Source organism: Gigantopelta aegis, chromosome 9 (assembly GCF_016097555.1).
Source record: "Gigantopelta aegis isolate Gae_Host chromosome 9, Gae_host_genome, whole genome shotgun sequence".
In the NCBI taxonomy this organism is placed as follows: domain Eukaryota; kingdom Metazoa; phylum Mollusca; class Gastropoda; order Neomphalida; family Peltospiridae; genus Gigantopelta; species Gigantopelta aegis.
In genome coordinates, this window is record NC_054707.1 from 40,640,070 (window position 1) to 40,653,106 (window position 13,037).

The 13,037-nt window shown below is 36.1% G+C and overlaps 1 protein-coding gene across 1 annotated transcript in view; it reads right to left on the reverse strand.

Moving 5' to 3' along the window:
• Positions 1 to 13,037, reverse strand: part of LOC121381253 — a 28,324-nt gene that overhangs the window by 6,695 nt on the left and 8,592 nt on the right. The window lies entirely within an intron of this gene.

The following is a 13,037-nucleotide window of genomic DNA, read 5'->3' on the forward strand; positions in this document are numbered from 1 at the left end:
AGTTGTGACTACTGCCATGATTTACTGTCGCCCTGAGAGAGCTAGTGTTCTTGCGATACAGGACAGGGTCATACATACACATACACATACATGTACTTGACACATTAATTATTGTGAAACAAAATCCTCCACCTCAGTGTGAGCACTGTCATGGTCTCACCCTCACCCTCACCCTCACCCTCACCCTCACACTACCACTCCCTCCCTCACATGAATCATCCTTTGACATACACTTTTTTTAACATTAATCTAATAACATAAAACAAATACAGGTGTGCTTTTTAGTAAACAAATTTATTTTTTCTCCTTTTTTTTTTTAAATCAGGATATTACAGAATGTCTAAAGTGTTCAATGATTTATTAACAGAAACTGAGATTCAATACTTTCAAGAAATAATTGACCCAAAAATTGACATAAGTGGTGAATGCCACATTTGGTGTGCCGCGACTGAAAAAGATGGTTATCCCATTGTGCAAGCCACTTTTCGGACACAGAGGGTCCGAGTTCGAGCACACAGGCTTCTTTTTTTTATGAAAAGTGGCTTGCACAAACTTGATCCAAAAATACATGTTAGTCATTTATGTCACAATAAATTGTGCTTAAATTTTGATCATCTTTCTTATGAACCTGCTTGCATAAACATGCAGAGGCAGAGTTGTGTCTATGCCAATAAATGTTTTGGGCATTCTGTGTATAAGAACTGTGTTTTTCCAACTTCAAGGTACATTTTGTATTTCCAGTTGTGTTTTGGGGTTTTATTTACCCCATGTGAATTATGTTTCATTGTCTGTTACAGTTTACTGTTAAAGAGTTTTATTAATGTTACAGTTGCTGTGTGTTCATAATTCAGTTTGCTAATGCTAATGCTGGTGTTGCTGTTGCTGTTGCCAGTGATTCAAGTTAATGGCATAATTGTGTTGCCTATTTATGTGTTTACTTCCACTACTGTATGAAGAGTGCATGTAAAGTTTTCTGTGACACCTGTTCAGCAGAGAAAAATACCTGTCACGCTTATATCTATGTGTGTTTTGCCTCTTGTAGTCATATTGAAATTTCTCATCAGTTTTTTTCATATAGTCACACATTGGACCATAATTGGAATATTTTATACCTATCTTTTTTGCAATGATAAGTGTAGAATTCCCTCTGCCATGGGTATTGGTGTGGACTGCTGAATGACATAGCCCATGGAAATTACAACTGTATAAGCTCATTTTGGGAGCATATGTAAACACAGTGTGATGTAAACTTTCAGATTTGTTGGTATTATACAAACATACTAACTGAGAAAGCATTATATTTGATACAGTTTTGTTTAGTGTGTGCATTAAGCTATGTCTATCTGTATTATTTAACTGCAGATATTGTCCATTTGGTAGGAATACTGGCTTGAAGTATTTACTGCTTTTTGCATTGCACACTAATGATGCTGTTTTACAATGTGTGTGTTCTCCACAGAAACAGTTCACAATGTTGTCTCTTATTGACGCACCCTTAGAAACAAATGCTTTGACCCCATGACATTGTTTATGTAATTGGGATAGTTCTCTAGTCAGTCGACACCGCATTCCCACTGCCAGTTTATTTGCAAAAGCATCTTTTGTTAAACCTATAGGCTTGTATTGAAGCTTCAGTGCTGCAACTTTTGTATTTATAAAAACTCTTCGCATTCGGTGCACAAAACACACATACTTAAGAGGGAACATATTGGAATGAGAGGAACAGTGGATAGGATTTGAAGTTTGCATTATATTTCCTAATTGTGCACATGCATCAGTTGTTAGGCTTGAGATTTTTACAACATTTTGGGACTCTACATTTGTAATATTTTCTGATATTAACTTCTTTTCTACAGATGCCATTGAATGTGTTGGATTATAAGTGCGTGCACATTTTGTATGACTGCATTGATGTTTTCTACACAATTTATTTGCAGTTGACAAGCCTAACACCAGCTTTCTTTTGGTCAGCTGCTCCACCAGTGGACAGAAGGCCTGGGTCCCAGCTTCGTAACCACTCTGGCACCTGTTGTTGTACGAGCAATCGGCTTCGACGGGAATGAGGCCACGCGAATTGGATGTTACTTGGTTAAGCATCTTGGCAACTTCGTTGATGAACTCTTGATTTTTCTTCATTGATACATTATTTATGTGGACTGTTTCATTGCTTAATAGTTTCAAATCCTTCTGTACTTGTGTCATGGATGGAGGCTTTATGTCCAGTAGTGACAGGATGTATCTGACGTCACTGGGACCAGCTTTCGTCTTTAATACCGACAGTGCCAATGCCTTATTCAGAGTGGATGGTGGAGGACCTGGTTTGTTTTTAGGTTTGGGCAGTTTATCAGTTAAGTCCATGGTGATATTCATATTGCAGCTCTGACATCCTAGAGAAACACTGACACATAGTCCAACATACTTGATGGAACGTAAAACACAATGGGGACTTTTGCATTCATTTGAGTGTGCCGAGTGAATAGAACAAAACTTGTTTACAAGCAGTGGCAAGTTATTAATGTTTACTATGACATTTCCAGTAAAAGTATTAAGCCTAGGTGCTGACTTACATGAGACTGTCTTTATCTTGGGTCTTAACTTGGATGGCAGTGTGTTTCCAGATGTACTGACTGACTGAAAAATCTCAATCTCGATGCGTTTAACTCTCTGTGTGTCTGTTTTCATAGGCTGAATTTGTTCCTTCTCCTGTCCCTTGTCCCTTGTCTGAGGCTGCTCTGATGTTTTTCTCCACTTACAATTGCCCTTTTGGAACAATGATGTGCCTTTCTTTCGTCGTTTCCTGCTAAATTTAGTGTTTGTAGCATTTTTTTGGGGAGCTGCCATTTTCCAATTGTTCATGGACAGTACCTGGATACCCATGGCAACAGTAACTAAGAACTTGTCATGTGACAATTCCATTCATTGAATCTTACCTAGGAATGATATTACCTTTATTTAGACATGAAAAAAGAACACCTATTATGCAACATTAGCCACAATTAATGTTAGACATATTTTTTGTGTATGACATATCTGAGTATATAATGTACTGTCACAACAATGTTGTACATGGCCTCTTTTCGGGCCATAACTTCATTATCTTTTGTGTTATGTGGGTCATGTGTGGGTCCATTTTACTCCAAATGGTGTAAATTATATGAAAACACCTAAATTGTGTTTTATGAATATGACAGGTTTTGTTTAAGGTCTCACAACACGGTTCACTTCCGGGGGAAAGGTCATTCATCACGGTCCACTATAGTTCCTAATTGTGACACATGTTGTGGTGTACATGTTCACTGTTAGTACTTGCAGAGGAATTAAAGGGACTGGTTATTTCAGATGCCAGGTCCTCTGGCTGCATTTTGCCCATGAGGTTTTGAAATATTATGCATTTACTTTTGCACACATGAGTATGAAGAAGACCAGGTGCCCGGAGTGATCCGGTTACTCTGCCATGCCTAAAAACACACGGTACTGTCACAGTGGGCCATGTAGCAAAAAACTGAGACGGAAATGTTGTCAATTTTGGAGCCAAAATAAATAAAGGTATAAAAAACCTTTAAAATGGTATATGTCATTAGTGTCAACGAGAACCCATTCTATTAGCAATTTGGATTTGAAGTTGGGCAGTTTAACATAGGTTTCAATGGCATATAGCATCTGTGTAGTGAGACCATAATGTAACCTGCACTATTTACACATGTGCTGTTTGAAACGAAAGTGAGTGGGGTTTTTTTTGTTTGTGAGGGAAATTGTGGTTGTAGGGGTTTCTGAATACAATTTTGAGTGTGTATCTATGGTATATTTTGTGTTTTTACCTATTGTATTAAGGGTTGATAGGTTAATGTTTAGGTAACAAGTGTACATGTGACGATGAGCACATGTAGACGTGTGATGATGTCTGTGTAAATATTCATGTGTTGTTGTCAGTGTTTACATGAGCAGCACATGTATGTCATTAAACAAATACCAGTATAGTTGTAATAATATATAATGTTAAGTTTTAATGACATTATAATATGTAATATATTGTGTTAATGTAAATAAACCTATATTTTACAATATTTGACAGTTTCACCCATTTATTTTACACAATATCATAATATTAGTGAATCTTCACTTATTTTTGGGTTATTCCTCCTTGCTTGAAACAAAATGTAAACAAAACCCTTATCACACAAAAAATGTATCTCTGTACAAGACAGAAGTTGTGACTACTGCCATGATTTACTGTCGCCCTGAGAGAGCTAGTGTTCTGGCGATACAGGAAAGGGTCATACATACACATACACATACATGTACTTGACACATTAATTATTGTGAAACAAAATCCTCCACCTCAGTGTGAGCACTGTCATGGTCTCACCCTCACCCTCACCCTCACCCTCACCCTCACCCTCACACTCCCTCACATGAATCATCCTTTGACATACACTTTTTTTAACATTTATCTAATAACATAAAACAAATACAGGTGTGCTTTTTAGTAAACAAATTTATTTGTTCTCCTTTTTTTTTTTAAATCAGGATATTACAGAATGTCTAAAGTGTTCAATGATTTATTAACAGAAACTGAAATTCAATACTTTCAAGAAATAATTGACCCAAAAATTGACATAAGTGGTGAATGCCACATTTGGTGTGCCGCGACTGAAAAAGATGGTTATCCCATTGTGCAAGCCACTTTTCGGACACAGAGGGTCCGAGTTCGAGCACACAGGCTTCTTTTTTTTATGAAAAGTGGCTTGCACAAACTTGATCCAAAAATACATGTTAGTCATTTATGTCACAATAAATTGTGCTTAAATTTTGATCATCTTTCTTATGAACCTGCTTGCATAAACATGCAGAGGCAGAGTTGTGTCTATGCCAATAAATGTTTTGGGCATTCTGTGTATAAGAACTGTGTTTTTCCAACTTCAAGGTACATTTTGTATTTCCAGTTGTGTTTTGGGGTTTTATTTACCCCATGTGAATTATGTTTCATTGTCTGTTACAGTTTACTGTTAAAGAGTTTTATTAATGTTACAGTTGCTGTGTGTTCATAATTCAGTTTGCTAATGCTAATGCTGGTGTTGCTGTTGCTGTTGCCAGTGATTCAAGTTAATGGCATAATTGTGTTGCCTATTTATGTGTTTACTTCCACTACTGTATGAAGAGTGCATGTAAAGTTTTCTGTGACACCTGTTCAGCAGAGAAAAATACCTGTCACGCTTATATCTATGTGTGTTTTGCCTCTTGTAGTCATATTGAAATTTCTCATCAGTTTTTTTCATATAGTCACACATTGGACCATAATTGGAATATTTTATACCTATCTTTTTTGCAATGATAAGTGTAGAATTCCCTCTGCCATGGGTATTGGTGTGGACTGCTGAATGACATAGCCCATGGAAATTACAACTGTATAAGCTCATTTTGGGAGCATATGTAAACACAGTGTGATGTAAACTTTCAGATTTGTTGGTATTATACAAACATACTAACTGAGAAAGCATTATATTTGATACAGTTTTGTTTAGTGTGTGCATTAAGCTATGTCTATCTGTATTATTTAACTGCAGATATTGTCCATTTGGTAGGAATACTGGCTTGAAGTATTTACTGCTTTTTGCATTGCACACTAATGATGCTGTTTTACAATGTGTGTGTTCTCCACAGAAACAGTTCACAATGTTGTCTCTTATTGACGCACCCTTAGAAACAAATGCTTTGACCCCATGACATTGTTTATGTAATTGGGATAGTTCTCTAGTCAGTCGACACCGCATTCCCACTGCCAGTTTATTTGCAAAAGCATCTTTTGTTAAACCTATAGGCTTGTATTGAAGCTTCAGTGCTGCAACTTTTGTATTTATAAAAACTCTTCGCATTCGGTGCACAAAACACACATACTTAAGAGGGAACATATTGGAATGAGAGGAACAGTGGATAGGATTTGAAGTTTGCATTATATTTCCTAATTGTGCACATGCATCAGTTGTTAGGCTTGAGATTTTTACAACATTTTGGGACTCTACATTTGTAATATTTTCTGATATTAACTTCTTTTCTACAGATGCCATTGAATGTGTTGGATTATAAGTGCGTGCACATTTTGTATGACTGCATTGATGTTTTCTACACAATTTATTTGCAGTTGACAAGCCTAACACCAGCTTTCTTTTGGTCAGCTGCTCCACCAGTGGACAGAAGGCCTGGGTCCCAGCTTCGTAACCACTCTGGCACCTGTTGTTGTACGAGCAATCGGCTTCGACGGGAATGAGGCCACGCGAATTGGATGTTACTTGGTTAAGCATCTTGGCAACTTCGTTGATGAACTCTTGATTTTTCTTCATTGATACATTATTTATGTGGACTGTTTCATTGCTTAATAGTTTCAAATCCTTCTGTACTTGTGTCATGGATGGAGGCTTTATGTCCAGTAGTGACAGGATGTATCTGACGTCACTGGGACCAGCTTTCGTCTTTAATACCGACAGTGCCAATGCCTTATTCAGAGTGGATGGTGGAGGACCTGGTTTGTTTTTAGGTTTGGGCAGTTTATCAGTTAAGTCCATGGTGATATTCATATTGCAGCTCTGACATCCTAGAGAAACACTGACACATAGTCCAACATACTTGATGGAACGTAAAACACAATGGGGACTTTTGCATTCATTTGAGTGTGCCGAGTGAATAGAACAAAACTTGTTTACAAGCAGTGGCAAGTTATTAATGTTTACTATGACATTTCCAGTAAAATTATTAAGCCTAGGTGCTGACTTACATGAGACTGTCTTTATCTTGGGTCTTAACTTGGATGGCAGTGTGTTTCCAGATGTACTGACTGACTGAAAAATCTCAATCTCGATGCGTTTAACTCTCTGTGTGTCTGTTTTCATAGGCTGAATTTGTTCCTTCTCCTGTCCCTTGTCCCTTGTCTGAGGCTGCTCTGATGTTTTTCTCCACTTACAATTGCCCTTTTGGAACAATGATGTGCCTTTCTTTCGTCGTTTCCTGCTAAATTTAGTGTTTCTAGCATTTTTTGGGGGAGCTGCCATTTTCCAATTGTTCATGGACAGTACCTGGATACCCATGGCAACAGTAACTAAGAACTTGTCATGTGACAATTCCATTCATTGAATCTTACCTAGGAATGCTATTACCTTTATTTAGACATGAAAAAAGAACACCTATTATGCAACATTAGCCACAATTAATGTTAGACATATTTTTTGTGTATGACATATCTGAGTATATAATGTACTGTCACAACAATGTTGTACATGGCCTCTTTTCGGGCCATAACTTCATTATCTTTTGTGTTATGTGGGTCATGTGTGGGTCCATTTTACTCCAAATGGTGTAAATTATATGAAAACACCTAAATTGTGTTTTATGAATATGACAGGTTTTGTTTAAGGTCTCACAACACGGTTCACTTCCGGGGGAAAGGTCATTCATCACGGTCCACTATAGTTCCTAATTGTGACACATGTTGTGGTGTACATGTTCACTGTTAGTACTTGCAGAGGAATTAAAGGGACTGGTTATTTCAGATGCCAGGTCCTCTGGCTGCATTTTGCCCATGAGGTTTTGAAATATTATGCATTTACTTTTGCACACATGAGTATGAAGAAGACCAGGTGCCCGGAGTGATCCGGTTACTCTGCCATGCCTAAAAACACACGGTACTGTCACAGTGGGCCATGTAGCAAAAAACTGAGACGGAAATGTTGTCAATTTTGGAGCCAAAATAAATAAAGGTATAAAAAACCTTTAAAATGGTATATGTCATTAGTGTCAACGAGAACCCATTCTGTTAGCAATTTGGATTTGAAGTTGGGCAGTTTAACATAGGTTTCAATGGCATATAGCATCTGTGTAGTGAGACCTCAGAGGGAAACTTACGAGGTCTTCTTCTATTAATCGGTATTAGAGGGAAACTTACGAGGGTTTCTTCTATTAATCGGTATTAGAGGGAAACTTACGAGGCCTTCTTCTATTAATCGGTATTTGAGGGAAACTTACGAGGCCTTCTTCTATTAATCGGTATCGGTATTAGAGGGAAACTTATCCAAGTAGAGCTTACATTGTAAGATACGAGTTACATCCATTTATAATCTACTTAAGTAACTATAGCTATGTAGCTATTTTGTTATAAAATTGTGTTTTGACAATAAACAGGAATTGTACCGCTAAATATAATTAAGATATGCACTCTGGACTAAAAGCTGGATACCAAAAATTATCTACATATTAATCATGCTAATGTGAGACAAACACTTTTACAAAATAATAAAATTTAATATTGAAAGTTTTTATTTTATTTGAAAGACCCTTTTAGGGAATTATATCCTTCACTGAGAAGATTATCTTATATATACAGTGAAACCTCACAAAACCAGACCCTCTGTAAACCGGAATTTTCTCGAAACCGGATGTTTTACAGTCCCTTTTCAAAAACCAGTACAGAACTTAACCTCTCTAAACCGGATCCCTCTTAATATCTAACGTTGTTTGTTTGTCTTTTTTTCTCCCAAGGGTGTTCGGTTTAGAGGGGTTTCACTGTACTTGGAGAAAACCAAAGCCACTAAAACTCGCTAGGTTAGATTGTTTTCTCTTATCCAACAATTCAATGTCATGTACTGAAAAGGTTATAATATCGAACAGCTATCAATCAGACCTTTCACCAGTAAAATCATACATGGAATTACATGAAATGGTAAAAGGTAAAGAATTATGGAAATATAATAATTAATTGTTTAAAAACTGACAAAGAATATGTAACAGTTATAAAAATTCAATATGCTGTGTTATTTTACAGGTCACTAATCTTAAACATACTTCCAAAAGATGAAATAAAATTCATAATAAATTAACAACGTTTTCTGGAAAACATATTAATAGAAATAATAGGTAAACCAATATCTTATTCAGAATTTTTTTTTTTTTTAAATGTATTTGAAAATATACTTTTTCAAAATATTAAAAGGTTGGAAGAAACTGAAAGTGATGATAATAAGGAATTGCTAGACTAAAGAAAACAGAAATTGGTAAACTTGAGAAGAGAAAAACTGAAAGGTCATCATTGTCCGAACCATCGTGTTTTTTATTTAACGACGCACCCGTTCAACACATTTTATTTACGGTTATATGGCATCGGACATATGGTTAAGGACCACACAGATATTGAGAGATGAAACCCGCTGTCGCCACTTCATGGGCTTCTCTTTTTAATTAGCAGCGAGGGATTTTTTATATGCACCATCCCACAGACAATACCCAGTCGTGGTGCACTGGCTGGAACAAGAAATAGCCCAATGGGCCCAGTGACGGGGATCGTTTATTACAGTTTGGCAGTGCTGTCAAGTCTCACGCATTCAGCGTGAGACTCACGCATTTGAACGTCGTGTCACACTCTCAGGCCGGCACATGATTTTCTCACGCATTTTAAACATTATAGCAAAAAAAAAGAATTATACATATATTTTTTTTTGTTGTTCATTCGATCTCGATGACCGACAAACAAGCCTGCGACTGCCGGCCGGCCCGGTTAAGCATCTTAAGGCATTAAAATCATATAATAGGTGTCCACGTTGCTTATTGGTCAGAATCTCGAACCTTGATCAACAGACCTCTTTCACATTCCCATTGTGCATGTGCACGAAGTACCGTCCCTTGCCGAATTGGACGGTATCGAGGCTATATACAAATTGGGGGACATGATCGACAGTGGTCATGAGCGTCGTGAGTATCTTCGTAGGAGCTGTGAATCTCTAGCGACTAACATACATATTTCGTATAAAATGTAAAAATTGCTGCGAAAAACGGTCTACTAAAGTTTACATTGGAATGGTTTAAGACCAAAAGCAGTGAAACATTAACTTAGACGAAGTCTCTGGAGCCGCTTGTCAAGGGTATTTTAACAACGCAAAATTAAAAGATTCATACAATAAAATTAACTTTAGTGGAATGTGTTTTTTACTTTTAACAATTAGAATTATAGAAATCTAATTAAAATTAGCTCCACTATTACATGTGGATCTAACACCAGCCAGTTGGAGCTCATGTTCACCAATCAAAACCTTACTTGCAGAATCCTGCCAGTGATTTAAAACTAACAACCCTGCGTAGTCCCCAATGTCCAGGTAACATTTCGTCTGTAAATAATAATTTAAATATTGACCAATCACACTTCGCCTTTTATAACGTTATTTGGGAGCATACAAATTCTAAAAATATCGGGCGAATCTATTTTAGTGGCCGCAGTACAGCGAACCATACCAATACGTACGGGTGGGTTATCAGTCTTCAATTTTACATTAAACATTATTTATTTATTTATAAAAATAAAAATAAAAATAATAAAAATCAGTCTTCAGTTTTACATTACAAATTATTTATTTTATAAAACAAAAAACATGTTTTAAGGCATTTGTAATTCACACGAAACATGTCGTATACCCTCAGGATAATTCGGAATGTTTTCAAATTATTTTTAAATCACTGGCAGGATTCTGCAAGTAAGGTTTTGATTGGTGGACTTGAGCTCCAACTGGCTGGTGTTAGATCCACATGTAATAGTGGAGCTAATTTTAATTAGATTGGAATTATAGTTAAATACTAACGCGGATTTCCAGTGATGTTGAATGCTCCACATGTATCAGTATTTAAAATTTAATAAAATATGCCTCCCCTTCCCCCTAAAAAACAACAACAACAAAATCTAACTCACATAGACCTTTATCACAGCTCTAGTTTCCCCTTATCGTTTCATTAAAAAAGACAATCGTACAACTACTAATCAATGTTACATGTCTATACATAAATTATTTATTTATGTATTTATTTTTTTACTTATTTATTTATCTTTTTTTATTTATTATTTTATTTTATTTTATTTTATTTTATTTTATTTTCACTATCATTTATATCAGATACATACAACTTCACTTGAAATAATATCTAATATTTACGAAGTTTTAAAACATATATGAGCCATCATACGCAAAAACCTACAACTTAGCATGACGTCAAAAACCGAGTAAACGCGGCTCAAAGTTTGACATCACATGTATGATGTAAACGCGGAAGTAAAAGTTGACATGTTGTTTGTGTTGTTTGTTTTGAAGAATTTAGAAGATGACATCTTCTTCTTTACATGAAGATCAGTTTGAAGTAAACATATATCTGTATGTACAATAGTGTTTGGTTACTATTTTGTATTTTGTACCTGAGAACATTGGCCGAGATAGTTAGCGATACCATCAGCACTTTGATACACATTTACAAGTATAGGGAGTAGTCCTATATATCGATATGGTATGCAAGTATCACACGTTTTTATAACGTACATGATTATACATAACATAAAGTGCAGCAACTTTTCCAGAGTGGTAGACCCATGCAACCCGATACAATCCTAATTTGATGTTTGGTCTAACTTATGAATAGTGTATATAACTTCAGGCCCGTAGCCAGCATGATTAGTGGTGTGTGTGTGTGTGTGGGGGGGGGGGGGGGGGGGGGGGGGGGGGGGGCGAAATTCCATGTAAACGCAACTCATCAAACGCGAGCGCGAAAGGCGCCGAGCCATAGACTGGGGGATGGGGTTTCCCCAGATATATATATATATATATAGAGAGAGAGAGAGAGAGAGAGAGAGAGAGAGAGAGAGAGAGAGAGAGAGAGAGAGAGAGAGAGAGAGAGAGAGAGAGAGAGAGAGAGAGAGAGAGAGCAAGCAAGCACAAACTTTTGTTGTGAAATATACGTTAAGAAGTTGCATTAAGTTGTGGTATGCATGTAAAATGGCCTGGTCACAGAGTCACGACAAGAAACCGTTTGTTTTCAGTCGTACCAATGTATTTATAATAAATGATACATGGCACACTTCTCACATTTTACAAACAGGATAGCATACACGACGTCCTTTGATGGATCATTGGTTGGGACGGGAAATAATCAAACGGGCCCACTGAGGAGGATCGAACTTTCAGCAAATGGAACCTCAGACAGACGTTCTTGTTATGTTATCCCGTTCATTTGGGGACAAGGACTTTTATATGTAAAATCCGATTTTGTTTTTCGTTTGAGCCGAACTCTCAATCCTGCGTGGGGGGATCGTCGGATCCCTCTGATCTCCCCTGGCATGATACTTAATATTTTGCTTCAAAGATTCAAACGAAGTACCTTATGCCTGCGCATAATAAACCCTCATGAGTTTATAATAAAGATACCATCCTGAGTTTGTAGCTATATTATCAAGCTGTCGGCTAGTCTAACCTGTTATAAATAAAACTTACATCTTTCTTAGGTTAAATAAATAATCTTGCTTCGAATTTAAATAGCTGTATATGCAATACAGTTACATTTCTGACCATTCTCAGGTCGGTAGTAACCAAGAAGTCGGAGTGGGGAACTATAGCCCCACTTTTATAAACCCGGTTTTAAATATGGCTTTTGACCTACAGGGACTTAATAAATATTATTTTGTATAATACAAAGATATATAAAACAAAATATAAAAAAATTGTTTTTATAATGGAGTTTTGTTAACAAAGGAATTATTTTCATCAACGACTTACTTGATAAACACATAAACCTTCTTGAATTTGAAACTCATCAAAACTTTTTATATAACTGTCTTTTTTTTATTATACATCATTAGTGAATGCTGTGAAATATTTTTTGGTACATAAAATATGATTAATAAAACGTTTATCTCTGTTAAAAACCAGTTCTGCCTTTTAAATATATTTCTTTAAAATTAAATATGAACACAAGAATTAAGGTTATACAGAGCATTTCGAACAACAAAATTACAGTTCCAAATGGCACAAACAAATATATAAACAAAATTCAGATAATGTACATTGTGTACTTTGTAACATTTGATCTATTATTGTGATAAAGTACAAAAGCTGTAGAAAATATGATATTTGACACAATAGGAGTTCGCTCTTCACTTAATAAAAACATAGTTATATTTGGGATGATTGATACTGATTAAAATTGTAAACAATTAATATTAAACATTACATTGAGTAAATTAC